Source organism: Dermacentor andersoni, chromosome 5 (genome assembly GCF_023375885.2).
Source record: "Dermacentor andersoni chromosome 5, qqDerAnde1_hic_scaffold, whole genome shotgun sequence".
In the NCBI taxonomy this organism is placed as follows: Eukaryota; Metazoa; Arthropoda; class Arachnida; order Ixodida; family Ixodidae; genus Dermacentor; species Dermacentor andersoni.
In genome coordinates this window covers 19,906,966-19,921,627 of record NC_092818.1, presented here as the reverse complement: position 1 = coordinate 19,921,627, position 14,662 = coordinate 19,906,966, and the positions used below count along the sequence as shown (strand labels likewise).

Here is a 14,662-nt window from a genome sequence, read left to right as displayed (position 1 = left end):
AGCTTTAAAATTCGCTAAACGTACATTTTTTGCTGTTACTCTTCCATCTATTCTTAAAACTTGCATTGAAAATTTTCGGAAAATAATTAAACCTGTTTATGATAACTTAATCTTATTAAACGACTCTGCTGGTTCCTAAAAATGGTGCTGCAACTCACCTTAACGAAGCCTTTCTCAAGAATTTTTTCGGGAGCTCTAAATAAACAACTTCGCGAGTTACGTAAATATAGTTATGCAGTCATCTTTCCAGTAATAGTTCACACATCTGGTGTTGCTAAACTTATTGACAAGCTCGACTACAATTCTTCACCTGGCTTTGACTGAATTAACACTAAGTTCCTAAAAAGCACTTCCGCATACAGTTCTAAAATGCTAAAAAAATTTATTTCAACAGTCACTCAACACCAGCACTTTACCTTATCAGTGGAAGGTCGGGAAGGTGGTTCCGCTCCATAAATCTGGTAACAATAACATAGAAACCAACTATCGCCCCATCTCACTTAACAGTACGTGCTCAAAACTTCTAGAACACATTGTATTCACAAACCTCGTCGACTTTCTTGAAGATAACGCATTTTTTTCACCTGCACAGCATGGCTTTAGGAAATCATACTCATGCGAGACTCAACTCGTATCCTTCACTCAGCAGTTGCATCGAATTCTTGATCGTTCATCACGCGCCGACTGCATATTTCTAGACTTACAGCCATGAAAACTAGCCTTTCTCTTCCGTCCCTTGCATCTCGACGTAAAGTCACCCGCTTATCATTATTTCAAAAAATTTTTCACCACACAGCACTACGTGATGTATTCGCCCATACTTCACACTACGTATCTCGTCGCATCGATCATTTATACAAGGTTCACGTCCCTTCTTGCAGCACAAATACATTTTCCCAGTCGTTCATACCTCGGACATCACTAGAGTGGAACCACCTTCCCGCAAACATTGTGTCCATCAATGATAATCTTTTGTTTCGTGATGCCTTAACCAACGTTACTTGCTAAAGTGCTGTTTAATGTGCTTGTATATCTTCTCCTTATTTGTAACACCTTTTGCAATTGCTCATTGTATTCCTACTGAATTATTTGTCAAATTGTATTTTTATGTTGTATATTTTTCTTTTGCGAGACATACTGTTTGAATTCATTTGTAACCCACTCCGCTCTGTAGGGTATAATAAATGAAATGGAATGACTACGAAATGAGTAATACGTCTAACGACACCTTGTAACAACTACAATTCATTACAAATGACTAAATATGCTTATTAATCACCAGTAACGACTAATGACTGCAATTACTTGTAGTGACTACTATACAGTATATGACCAACATGTGTAACGACGGCTTGTCATGACCACAATTGATTACAAATGACTAAAAATTCTTAGTATTGAGCAGTAATGACTAAAAGAAGCAAGAGAAAGAGAACAGGCAAAGAGAAAGAGGCGAATGATAAGAGTAGGAAGTTTAAGCTCTCGCCGTTCACCTCCCTGTAATTTTATTTTCATATTTATCCTAACAACGTCATACTTGCTTCTATTGCGGAAAGGCAAGAAGTGAGAGCGACGTTTATTAATGAGCAGCACTCCACATTATCATCACATCACTTTGACTTCCGACCAGGTGTGTTTAAAGAAGTGGCTCTGTTGACGTAAAAAGAGATAATATTTAAAAATTAAATTATGGGGTTTTACGTGCCAAAACCACTTTCTGATTATGAGACACGCCGCAGTGGAGGACTCCGGAAATTTCGACCACCTGCGGTTCTTTAACGTGCACCTAAATCTAGGTACAAGGGTGTTTTCAAGAGATAATATTTAACTCATTCCAAAACAAAACACCCAACTTAAGTGTTTTTATGGATTATTATGAGGTATTTGCTAGAATTACCGTAAAATACGGTATGGTAAGGTGGATCATTGCGGTGCGCCTTAACCTTTCGAAGTTTTATTTACCACACAGGAAACTAACTACTTCAAAATTGTAGCTGATCCTCCCTAGCACCTCTACTATAAGGTGTATCGCACAGCCACATATTGGGGCCGCTACTGTTCATTATTTATATTTATACCATAACAATATTTAGCGACTACAAACTATGTAATTATGTGGATGATATTGGCGTATTTTTGCAATCATATGACTTGGACGAGATAGCTTGTAGGTACCGCCAATACTATTCCTAATCTATTGTTTTATTCGTAGTACCCCTATGAAAATGACCATTGCCTTTATGTTTCCTTTATGTTTCCTTCTTGTGCCCTATGTGACCTTTATGATTCCTTGTCCTTTGTGTGACCTCCGGGATGTCAACTTTGTGTGTACCACGTGTTTACTCATCCTAACGTATACCTCGAGGAAGTGACCTTTATTAGACCTCTAGGATGTGTCCTTTATGTTTACGGCAGGATGTTAACTAGATGTGCATTGTGTGTTGCCTGAGTGTACACTTGAGTGCACATGTAGGTGACATAGAGTGCACATAACAACTGTTTGTGCATATAATACAGGCAGATCTATCTGTACTGCGTGACAGCCATTGATACAGTCAGCAGAGTCATTGTAAGTACTAAATCTTGACTTATCCTTTCATTTGCCCCCAAAAAACAACCGTTATTAAAATTCTTGTAGGATGTGTCGTTTGTGTTTACGGCGGGATGTTACCTAGGTGTGCACTTCAGGGCACACGTAGGTAACATAGAGCATTAATCTATATGGTGCACTCTATGTTACCTACATGTGCACTTGAGTGCACACGTAGGTAACAATGTGCGCAGTGAGCATCTTTTGCAAATTGTACAGTCAGATCTGTACTGTGTGTTAGTCACTGGTGGATTCAGGGAAGAGGCACTGCTTGCCCCCTCACACTAGAGGCATGCCGACCGGCACTAATTGTGGCTATATTGTGCGGAAAATCGAACATGCCATGAAATAGGATGGTGTATAGTGCCTTATGCCATGCATTCTCGTTATATATAAAGTATTTAATAGTTTTTCAACCTACTATTCTCCAGTAGCAAGTCAGATGCAAAAATCTGAAGTATTTAACCTAATATGCAAGAATTGCATGAAAGTTTTGTGACAGCTAGGCTATGAAATAAAGTTGATTGAATGTTTAAGACGGTTCTCGTAGCAAGAGTCCTTCATGTTCATCGCAGGAGATCGCCTGGATGCTCCGCTTCGCCTGCAGTTTGCGAAATAATCTACTTATTTTATATATCTGGCTTCTGCAAAAGTGTAGACATCAGGGCTTTTGTCACTGGGGATGATTTGATCAGTTTATGATGTGCTTGCTGGTACAAGAGAATGATTGATTTTGCTGCTAGCACAGTGCAGTGCGACTTTTACCACACAGCTAGGCACTAGAACATCTGGCAGTGAGCGCACTGTGGCTTATGCATTTTGTAAAATTCTTTTCCTTGTACCCTTCATGAAATCACCTTTTTCAGTACAAGAAAGTGAGCATTATGGCTTCTAGTTGTAATTAATATTATCACAGAAATATGAGCACTATGTTACCTGTGTTACCAGCAGGATGTTACCTGTGTGTGCACTCTACATTACCTGGCTGTGTACTCTCTCGAGTGCACATCCAGGAAACAGAGTGCACGCAGTAAATATCTTTTAACACATGCTACAGATAGCTCATCTGAAAGATGTATTAGCTACTGGCGTATCAAAATAAAAAAAATGAGGGGGGGGGGGGGGGAGCGCCCGCCCGATCTATATTGGCCGCATTGATGGCGACGCGCCATCAACAGTACATACGCACATCAAAGCCTCATGCAGCGAATTATCTATCACGACAAATAACAATTGCGCGGCGGCTGGAGACGCGGTGGCACGACGCGCAGTGTTGGATAGTTTGCGCTACATGAACCGAAAAAGAGGGGGGCCCTCCGGGGCCAATCCGCCGTTTTGCTGCGAGCGTACATGAATATACAACCTACCATTTAAGTAGCTGCTGGCGGTGTTATATTGGTTTCATGACAGCCTCATTACACGTAAATATCTAATAAGTACGTTACGATTGTCTCTATATTACGCTCGTAAGATTTCTTTGCAGTCGTCAGCGGGAAATGCCAGCGCTGCCACCTCCAAAGCTGAACTGGAGCTGCCGCTCACTTTCAGAACGCCTAGTTCGAAAGAATCTAGTGAAATTGAATATCTGTAACATTTCTGATACTCTGAACTGAAAAAAAAAAAGCTTGACCATTGGGAGACGCTGCCACGGTTCCACCTCAATACCGTGGTCTTCGAAGCACTTTGTAACATGTTGCTTTTTCTACGCTATTTCTTTTTTCAGCCGTCGGCCTAGTCATGATACGTTTTCTCTACTACTCACGCAAATTATACACAAAAGTTCGCTCACTAACCAATGCGGAACCTGCGGTCAATGCTATAAGTGCCTTTCTTTTCAAAACTGCGTGCGCTTGCTGTAGAAAGATAGCAAAGTGGGCGAGTTCGTTACGATTCATCGTGCTTTTAGCAACAGCGCAATAGCAACGCGGAAACAAGGAACAATCACTCCGAAGAAGCAGCGCCGTGTTGCTGTGTTTCTTCCTTTTGTCCTTGTCGCTTTCGCGCTGACCACAAGTACGAGTCATTGCTTTGTTTTAATTAGCAGGGGTAGAAGTAGGGCAGCGCGGATAATAATAAATTGTGGGGTTTTACGTGCCAAAACCACTTTCTGATTATGAGGCACGCCGTAGTGGGGGACTCCGGAAATTTCGACCACCTGTGGTTCTTTAACGTGCACCTAAATCTAAGTACACGGGTGTTTTCGCATTTCGCGGCAGCGCGGATCCCGTAAATGCTTGCTTGGGCATACAACTGAATAATTTATAATTGTCAGTTGGCTGAGTATGAAAGTTGTATGCGGAGTATGGCCGTATTTGTTTGATTACGCGAGCGTGCAAGCAGTACGCCTGTTTCACTTTGGGCGAAGTTCCGCTGCCGCTGTAAGCCAGCCATCGCCACGTTTTTTCGCCTTTATTCCTTACGCTACGAGAAAATGTGGTTCCAGCTACTCAAGATAAGGCCTCACATTCTCAAAAACACGCCACTGGGCGCCATAAGAAGCGTGTATATGTGTGGTGATTCGGAATTCCTGATCGGTGGGTCTCGCAGCTATCGCGGCTTCCCGTACACCGTCCGCCATCCCAAGAAGACGGAGCTGCACATGCTGCGCGCTGATTGTCTTGTGTTCGCCGGCAAAAGTTCGCATATATTTCGTCTGATATCTCTGTATATGCTTTAAAAAAACAAGGCAGCACACCACGGCACTTTAAACATCGATAAGTTGTGTTTAAATAGCAGCCTTCCATCCAGCTACGACTTTCCCTGAGTAAGAAAATAAATCTTGAAGGCCGTGCTTTTGCAAACTGCACGCCCTGAAAGCAAATGTAGATCTCGGAGGCTAAATTGACTTGTTAGCCGCAGTACAGCGCTGCGGCGGTGTGAAGGTTAAGTATCAAGGGGCTTTAGTGAAGGTTAGGTTGCCTAGGTTGCCTCGATGTGCGCCCGCTCTCCGCGGGCGCACAAGAAAATGGCGGCCGCGCTAGCAGACAACGTGGTTGTCCTCACCCTAAACGGAGAGCGGGTTCGCGCGCATCTAGGCATCCTAGTGACGGTTATGCCCGGTAAAATTACTGGATGATATATTGAGCTGGGCCGCGTTGCGTTTGTGTGAGCGGTGAGAGTACTCGTTGCAGTTACACGGTAATGGAATCATATTTTGGAAGTGCCTAAACAAACTGTGATCCGTATCGTGTGCATTAACCATCAGGAAACCTCTGGACTCGTGTAACGCCATTAGTTCGCCTTATGTTTCCTGTGATACGCCGGTGTCTTACGTGTACTACAGCGCCCGTCCGAGCTGCCTTTGTTCTCGCCTGTCCGCGTCCCCTCGTGAAATACCTGGTACTGTGGCTTCGAATTAAAGTGCGTGGAAGAGTTTGTTGAAAGTTGTGCTTTTGTGCGGTGGTGTTCATCGGCAATTCGACAGTGTCCGCGCTGGAAAGAGCGTCGTCGCGTGGTGCCTGCGAGACGAAGGAGCGCTTGCTGTTCACATCTTGAAGGTAAGCATGTCTGACGCTTGCGCGCATTCTCGCAGCTTATGGTTCATGTAGTGAACTTTGTGCAACGACAACAGAGCACGTTCGGAGAGTATGTTGCCCATGTTGTTGTGCCCATTTAGCAAACCGTTTCACGATGGGAGTTTCCGTGAAAATTATTATTTCTTACCGCTTGCTTTCTGCAGTGATGTGCTACCACCGCTGATTGTTGAGACTTAATAGGCAAATATTTACGTAAACGCTGAAAGTTCCTGTTTCCTCGGTAGTTTCCCGGCAAGAAATTCTTCCGTGGATATCATTTCTGCAAATTACGTGTGTAATGCATGTAGGTGTGTCGTGGGCATCGCGAGTTGGAACGCGACTGCGGTGTTTTGACAGTGGAGCAGATATTTGCATGTGTGAAGATTATTTTATTGATACAGTTCAGTTTGAAGCCCAGCTCCGCGAGAACCTGTCTGCATTGTTTCTGTTCTTCGTCGTGTTCGCGTAATCCTCTTCTATATTGCACGGCAAATATAGACCGATATCACAACAGCGAAATTTCTTTTTAATCGATGCATGTCAATAAGGCGCTCGTTTTCATTAATATTTTCATCTGAAGAACATGATGTCAGCTCCTGCGATTGTTGTCATAATATGTGGGTTGTAGCACTGCGTAAATAAGGGCTGCGATTTTGTTGCGATGCTTTCCGCTCGATGTTTGCCTTTCTTGTAACCCACCGTCCACGGCTGGCTGTACTAGTCAATAACGATGGCGGAATGTCAGTCCGACTACTGAGGAAAAGGAGTAACATCGGAAAAGGCATCGCTACAAAATCGCGGCCTAGGTTTTAGACCGCTCATAATCGATTCTTTTGATTCTCTACGTATTTAGGTTTTGGTGATAATTTCCCAGGTAGTCTGGTGTTAGCTGCTGGTTTTATTCCCGCCTGAATTTTACAATATAACAATGTAAGCACATGAGATATAACTACGAGACATCTGTAAAACAGGCACAGATTTATGTGGGAGTCTCTTTCTTTCAATGCCACATGACACTGTAAATCACACGTTTGAAGCTTCACATCACAATAAATTAAACCTTTCTTACTGTTGAAGGTTATGCGGATTCTGGAGTCAAGCCTACGACCTGTAGGAACCTGCTGCACTGCTACATATTGGATCGCACAACGATGCACTTGACCTGCATGCTTTTACAAGGTGCGTAAAAAACTGTCGCTGCACTTAGTTGTAGGATATGCTTGTGCAATATGGAATCATTTTTTGTGTGGGCCATTTCCAGGACTTCTAGTAGCAGATCACTTGCACAATATCTTTTATTTATCCGGGGAGCCCTCAGTTGAAGCACTGTAACTAAATTTGGTCCTTCTGAGACAAATATAAACAAAGCTGGAGTGACTATGCAATATATTCTCTATACAGACTATATTATTTGAGCCAGGTTGCTTTTTTAGAAACATCATTGAGGAGCATGAGGGTGTCTATGAGCCACCCGAGAGAAACAGAAGGCTGTGGTTACCTGAATTATTATGTAGTCACTACTCGCACTAGTACCTGCACACCTGAATTCTTCCCTTTTCTCGGTCACAAATATGCATTGCATACCATAATTCATCTCCTAAAAATACCCTCATCAAGACAATAATGTTTCCTGCTCTATTACGTAGCTGCCAAATTCCTAGTCACAGTATGAGTGCTCAGTTTTTCAAGCAAACAACAAGCCATTAACCTTTTAATGTGGCAAGTTCAATGCGTGCCCCAAGAGCTCGTCGGCTTCAGGGTGGAAGCCGGTTTCTTTTATATGTAACAGAAATTTCACTCGTTGATAATGTGGTATAGAATGCTGCTGAATCATAAAAGTCAGCCCAGTAAAGTAGTTGCAAGCCCACATGGTAGCACAGCTGAAAGTGGAGCATTCTCTGTTGCATTGCATTTTTTTTCTCCGTTTCGCTGCACTTGTTCATTTGATAGGACAAAGCTGGTCCTATGCCATCATCTATCTCAAATGTGGAGAACCTTTTTTTACCTTCTCATCTTTATTACTTATCTGCCTAATACACAAGCTTCCAGGGACATGCAAACAATGCGGAGTACTGCCTAGAACTTATGCATTCATCTGTGGTTTGTGGTACCATACGCTCACCACCTTAGATTTTCGTTATGTTACATGGAGGCTTGCTTCACGCTCGAGCTACACTGCACTTGGTGCAATTTTGAAACAGCCACTTTTTGACATAGTGTAATTATTTGTTGCACTCTCACTGAATTTATATTTTCTACTGTGAATAATGCGCTCGCGGTGATTGTACGAAAAGGTTTTAACCACCTAAAGACATGGTTTAGGCAGAAAGTCTCCTAAGTAATGCTGTCACACAAAAGTTGTATAACAATGCGCTACATCGCAAGATCCATACATAACTAAATTTCTGGCTTTCAAGCCCTAGCTTTTCAACACAATTGTGTGTGCAACAAACATCTTGCTTTTTAACCACTATTCTTGTAGTGACAGACTTTTGTTTGTTTAAAATAAGCGCTCCAATCGGTCTTACTATGTCTGGTTAATTCCAATGGATTCTTGACTGTTGCTGTAATGGTGGCGGCTTCAAGGCCAACTAGATCTCCCAGCCTCAGTTGAAAGCATGGATACAGTGGTTGTTTCTTTTGATGATTGTTGTACGTGTGACTTAACAGTTTGGGTTTCAACTTGTACTGGTTTTGATTGTGGTGGGTTAGAGATGAAATGAGAGCTCATGGCATGTTCTGCACTGCACAATGCGATGCTTTGGCTGGCATCCTGTATCTTAGTTTGTCTTGGACTGCTGTCTGATTTGTTGAGCTGTTGGCCGTATTCTTATGAATACAAAGCTGTATACTGGGCTAGGCAATCATGCCATTGTGCTTATTAGCAACACAAGATATACGCAATAATATTGTCAGGCATGCTGAGGCATGTGGGCTGGCGCTATGTAGCACACTAGGGAAAGCACACCAATGATGGCATGGCATGGTAACGCTTTTAGCTTGCTGTGGTCAGTTTGCTGTAGGTACACATACACAGCATGTTTGCCCGCCACCTTCTGTGGCATGCTGAAGTCAGTAAAGTGTTGTGCTAAACGTTCAGTAGAATGCACACCTGCAGCCTGTAACTGACAATAAAGATGGGTAAGAACTACAAAAACTGTGAAAATGTGAAAAATGCACAGGATATTGTAATGCCTTTCAATTTGCATTAGAATGTGTGCGCAACTAACTTTTAACCACAGCACCTTATGGCATAGACAGTAGTGTTGCTCGATGGGAGGCCTGTGATTAGCAAGCTTTCCTGGTAAATATTGGCAAGTTCTTGCTCACGGCATAGGGAGGACCTCAACTTTGGGAACCTCGATGCTTGAGGTAGCACACAAAGGTTTATTGGCCAGTTGCCTAGTCCTGAAGTTCATGTAATACTTAGCAGCTGCTGCAATAATGTTTAAAATAATTTGTAAGCAGTTTCATACCTGAGTGGAATGGCAGATAACAGCGCTCAAACAACAATTAGTTAAAAGCTTGTTCGTTGCCCTGATCCTTATATGTGCTATTTCTGACTGCTGCAAGTTTCTTAGCTGTGTGCATACAGGCCAAGCTGTTCTTGCTTATATGAATATTTTTGAATAAGTGAAAAAGATGTCCTTCTGTTTTGTTTTTCAGGTGCCCTGTGAGCTCTCGTCCAAGCACCGCATTGCAGAGGTCTGCTGTGAGCAGACGTGGCAAATTGAAGTAACATACAGATAGTCCAATAAAATACTCGTAATTTCAGACAAACCTTTACAAAGTACAGTGAAAACTTTCTTTTAAAAGTACAAACATCAATACAGCGTGATCTTTCCATCCAAACATTACATTTTATATTAGTAACAAAGACATAACTAGAACAGCAGCAGCACTGCGGTGAGGAACGTACAATGGTATTCCAAGTGTTATGCTGAAATATTCTATGAAGTCTAATTAGTTTGTAATTTTAGAACAAGTTAGCATGAATTTCTGTGCCATAGCAGTGTTCTAATCTGTATGCTGCATCTTGTAGGGAACAGTAACCTTGCAATCTTCATCTATGCATGTCTACATAAAATACAGGATTTATCACTGGGGCCACATAAAGGATGCATAAAGGTGGAACACACGAAGGAAACATAAAAGCAGTGGCCAAATTTCAACATGGAGGAAACATAAAGGACCGTAACATAAAAGATACACAAAGGAAAGACACATAAAGGAAACATAAAAGCAGTGGCCAAATTTCAACATGGAGGAAACATAAAGTACGGTAACATAAGGGATACATAAAGGGAGGACACATGAAGGAAACATAAAAGCAGTGGCCAAATTTCAACATGGAGGAAACATAAAGGACGTTTCCTCATGTGACCTCAAGGAAACATACAGTAAACATAAAGGACATAACCATTTTCATAAGGGTACAGCAAAGTATTTAGTAATTATTCACTGCAAATAAAACCTGTATTCTTGGCTCCAGAGCAGACAGCTGGGGTGGAGGTAAATTGCAGATCTTTATTCGGAACAGAACCTGCTCGGTCACTGCAATGTCAGAAAGTGGGTGGAGTACAAAATTTTTGAGGACGACTGGGAGAGAGCAGCCAATTGGCAAGCGGTGAACTGCCCGGGTGTTTACGTGCATCGCTTGTCGTCTGCTTGGGGACAATATACTACGAAAGGAAGTGTATCTCGCTTTTTATGTATGGAATATTTATATCAGAAATGTATTTCTTTCTTCTCAAATAGTAATACGTATGAGAACTGCAATTTATTACTATGAGCTCTTCTGATTGGTCGCTAGATGGTGCCGCGCAAAGCGAAAACAAGAATGACGGGAATAGTGGCACGCTTTTCAAGAAGCAACCACATTCCGTCGCACCGCAATGTCCGACTGGGCCCCCGGGTCTCGGAGAGTCAGAAGGAGCTGTTCGACGTACTGTTCGTTTCGAGAAACGAAAGCGACGCCAGAATATGCTTTCTGTCATCTATTCAGACTAATTTCGCACCTCCTACCACTCGGCTTCCTCCTCGACCAACGCCAACGCAAGAACCGAAGCTGCCATTGCAACCACCATTTTCTTGAATTAAACTACGAATTGGATTCTAACGCGCCACTCTGCAGCCGCTTGAAGTAGTAAAGGCAAGGCGCAGAAGACCAGGACTCAGAAAGAAGAACACAAACGACAGGACCAGCGCCTGGCGCTGGTCCTGTCGCCATTTAAAAGAAAAACTTAAAATATAGGGACTGTTAGTTTCGAATTTTTCATTTAGAACGTCAGTCTTTTCTTCAAAATTGGCAAAAATCCCCAGTATTCAGAAAACGAAACTATATAGTTCACAACTTTGTAACTCCGCAACGAAAAATGATATCACAATTATGTGAATTGCATCTGATAGTACATCTAAGGCGGACAAAATTGATATGGTCAACATGAATATCAAAAAATTTTGCAACGTGAAAATGCAGCTTTTGCAGAACCCCTGTACAAAACGTAACTAATTTACGTAAGATATACAATGGCATATCTACTTTGTCCACTTTTAAACATATGATACCAATATGCATGCAGAAAGCATCGTATAGTTGTACTCTTCTGTTTGCCATGCCCCGAAAATAGGGCCGGAGGCTCCTCAAATCTCTAGCGCAGCATCTCATTGCTCCTATCCTTGTAGTTTCTTAATGATTCTGTAAGAAAAATGGTGAAAAAAAAGCGATTTCAATTTTAATACGGTATATTAATTCCATAGGGCTGCTAGCCGCACATTGCAATGTGCATTTTGTGATTTAGTTAGTATTCTGGGAACACCACGACAGCGGATTGCATAATTTAATGTCTTGACATCGGCAGGCAATGGGAAGCCGTATATGGCTGAAGTACATTCCGCGAATTCTTTTGCAATATGAAGAGAATGACACGCTAGAAATTTTCAGCCAGCTAATTCACTTACCCAAATTGAAAATATTTTGTTAAGTTTGTAAAGTATAAGCCAGCTACAATACGATGTAATTCTAATTCGTATACATCGTGCGTTGAACCAATATTTAAAAAAAAAAGAGCTCAATGCGATAACTGCACGGAAAGTCAATAAGGCGCACTTAATGCGACAGATATGGAATTGTTTGACTACTTTTTCATTTTGTCTTGTTTGCATTGTTCGCCAGACATTGCCCGCGCGTAAAGGCTAAACCCTCAGGCTCGCAATGGCAGCGATGCGGGTGTACTAGCTCGAAAGAATTTGCGCTCGCGGACGCAGATTGCGCGCTGTGGTGCTAGCGCCAGTGCGCAATTGTCCGCTGCTGTAGACAGACGTGACCTGAAATACAACTGTGAACTGAGCAGTGACGTAGGGAGTGGGGCAAAGAGCAATAGCTCCAGCGTGAACCAATCATGTACGTTCAGGCGCACACGCTTTTCAACACCTTTCGGTTTGAACAACTCCCTGTTCTGTGTTTTTATACTACTCGTGAATCCTGGGTCGCAGAAATTGCGTCACGAATGCCATCCTGCGCCGTGTTCCAATGTTAAGATAGGCTGTAACACGCCGAGTGCTTCGCTCTGCATGTGTTACGCAGAAATTTCAAAGCTTCTTGTCACATATCTTGCTCTTGCACTAGGTTTCCACAAAAGTGAATGCTCAGTGTGCTCGTAAGCGGACTTCATTGGGCTTCAATGGACTTTTTCCTTTCTCTTGCGTACGTGTGTGTTTGTGTAAGAATCTGCTGGGATAAAACGACAAATATATTAAAATGCTCATAATCAGCAATCGCGGTTATGCAAGATCTCTTGAATTACCAGCCATAAGGTTTTCAACGTCGTTACTCATGTTTACCGGCAAGCGCTCACAACAGCATACCACTCTTTTACTGTTTATGAGTTTGCGTAAATCGATTCAGTTAGATCAACAAGTTGTCGGCATTTTGCACATCTTCAAAGCGCAATGATGTATGCTTCCTACCGAAGGTCGCAAGAAATTTCGCATGGCGGATATCTGCTACCCTATATCTGTAAAGAATGATTTTAAAGCGAACCTTTAAATGGCTAGGCGAAAGGAAAATCCGCCTGTCCGTGCCTGTGTACACAAAGCTGTCATCATCAGCAATGGCGTCGTCGTCTTAATCCACAGCTAGCTCGTTGGCGCCCCTCAACGCGACCGCGCGAACGCCCTCGCGCCACTCCTCCCGCGTTCGTCGTCGTCCTCTACATCACAGCTGGCTCCGTTGCCGCTCATCATTCCAGCGTATAATTTCCCTTCTCTTCTGTCGTCGTAATGGGCTAGCCGCGTTTGTGGGCGTGTGAGTCACTGCTTAAGGGGGTATGAGTCATTCATAGTCGAAGAACTGCAAGCGACAATGGCGGGCGTATGCTTCGAACCACGCCGCCGAGCAAACTCGATACATCGAACCCAAGCGACAACGACGGACAGTGGTCACGCCGTCACTGATGTCGTTCTCGCCGTCGCAGCGGAACATGTGCCACCTCATTAAAGGGCCCCTCACCACGCCCCATAGTAAATTTTGGTTATACGCCGGAAGTTGTTACATGTCCTCTAGGGAGCGTTCTGGCGCAAAAATTTTTGAAATCGGCTCAATAATAGCAGAGATAGAAATATTTCAGTCCCGCGAACCCATGATTTCAGCAGGCGGGCTCCCCTGCCAAACAAGACTTTCTCTCCAGTCGCCCGGTCTAGCCTACGCAAGCGAATTTCCTTGCCTTCGTTCTCCCATATCGGACCTCGGGGATTGCGTCACGCATATGTCACAGGCCCCGCCTTCATATTTTTTTTTCGGCTACTCGCTTTTTTTTTTTTCGCCGCTACGCACTTCCTCCGATGGCGTCGCGCGCGAGCTGTTATCTCGTTCGCCCAGCGCAAGATTTTGCGCGCTGTGCACAAGGAAACATGACTAGCGGCTAGCGGTATAATTCAGTGCTACACGTATACTGAGGCACAACAAGTGGATCACAGAGCATAATCACGCGCTGGAACACGGTAGAAAATGGCATAGTTTCGGTACCTGCGCACGTGACCGCACGACGGGGAAACAAGCAGACAAAGCGGAAGTACATCTCTCTTGCTTCGGTGTGAAGTAAAACAAAAACACGCAGACATTCCGTGTGTGTGTTTTATTATTTCTCTAAACATCAATTCGTACGTTCGAGCAACAGATTTCACAGATAACAGATGTCTTAAATAATACCCGAAATCACGTGTCACCACGAGCGACGTCACATTGTGGACGCAATTACGTAGGCGCAGGGGCACGGTTACGTCACCGTCCGGCCGGGCGCGCGGCGGCCGCGAGGAGAAGGAAAAATGGCGTTCGGTTTGAAATTTCAGATCTTTCCGGGGCGCGCATCGACTTTGCAGACACGATCGTTATCCCGCAATGCATGCTTTGCGCTTGTCAGCTCAAAATGGCGAGACCTGGTTAGGGGCCCTTTAAGAAACACAAAGACGTAACCAATAATACTGAAAGACTTTAATGAAGCATCGGGATTAAACCAGTGATAAAAACTGGGGCCGCACGTTTCAGATTCGCTGGTTT

The 14,662-nt window shown here is 43.3% G+C and overlaps 1 long non-coding RNA gene across 1 annotated transcript; it reads left to right on the top strand.

Annotated features, from left to right (window-relative positions):
* The first annotated feature begins 5,720 nt into the window (after window positions 1–5,720).
* Window positions 5,721–9,892, top strand: LOC126529949 (uncharacterized). The gene is made up of 3 exons (XR_007599337.3): window positions 5,721–6,087; window positions 7,183–7,284; window positions 9,772–9,892. It is a non-coding gene; the product is annotated as an uncharacterized lncRNA (long non-coding RNA).
* The last annotated feature ends 4,770 nt before the right edge of the window (window positions 9,893–14,662 follow it).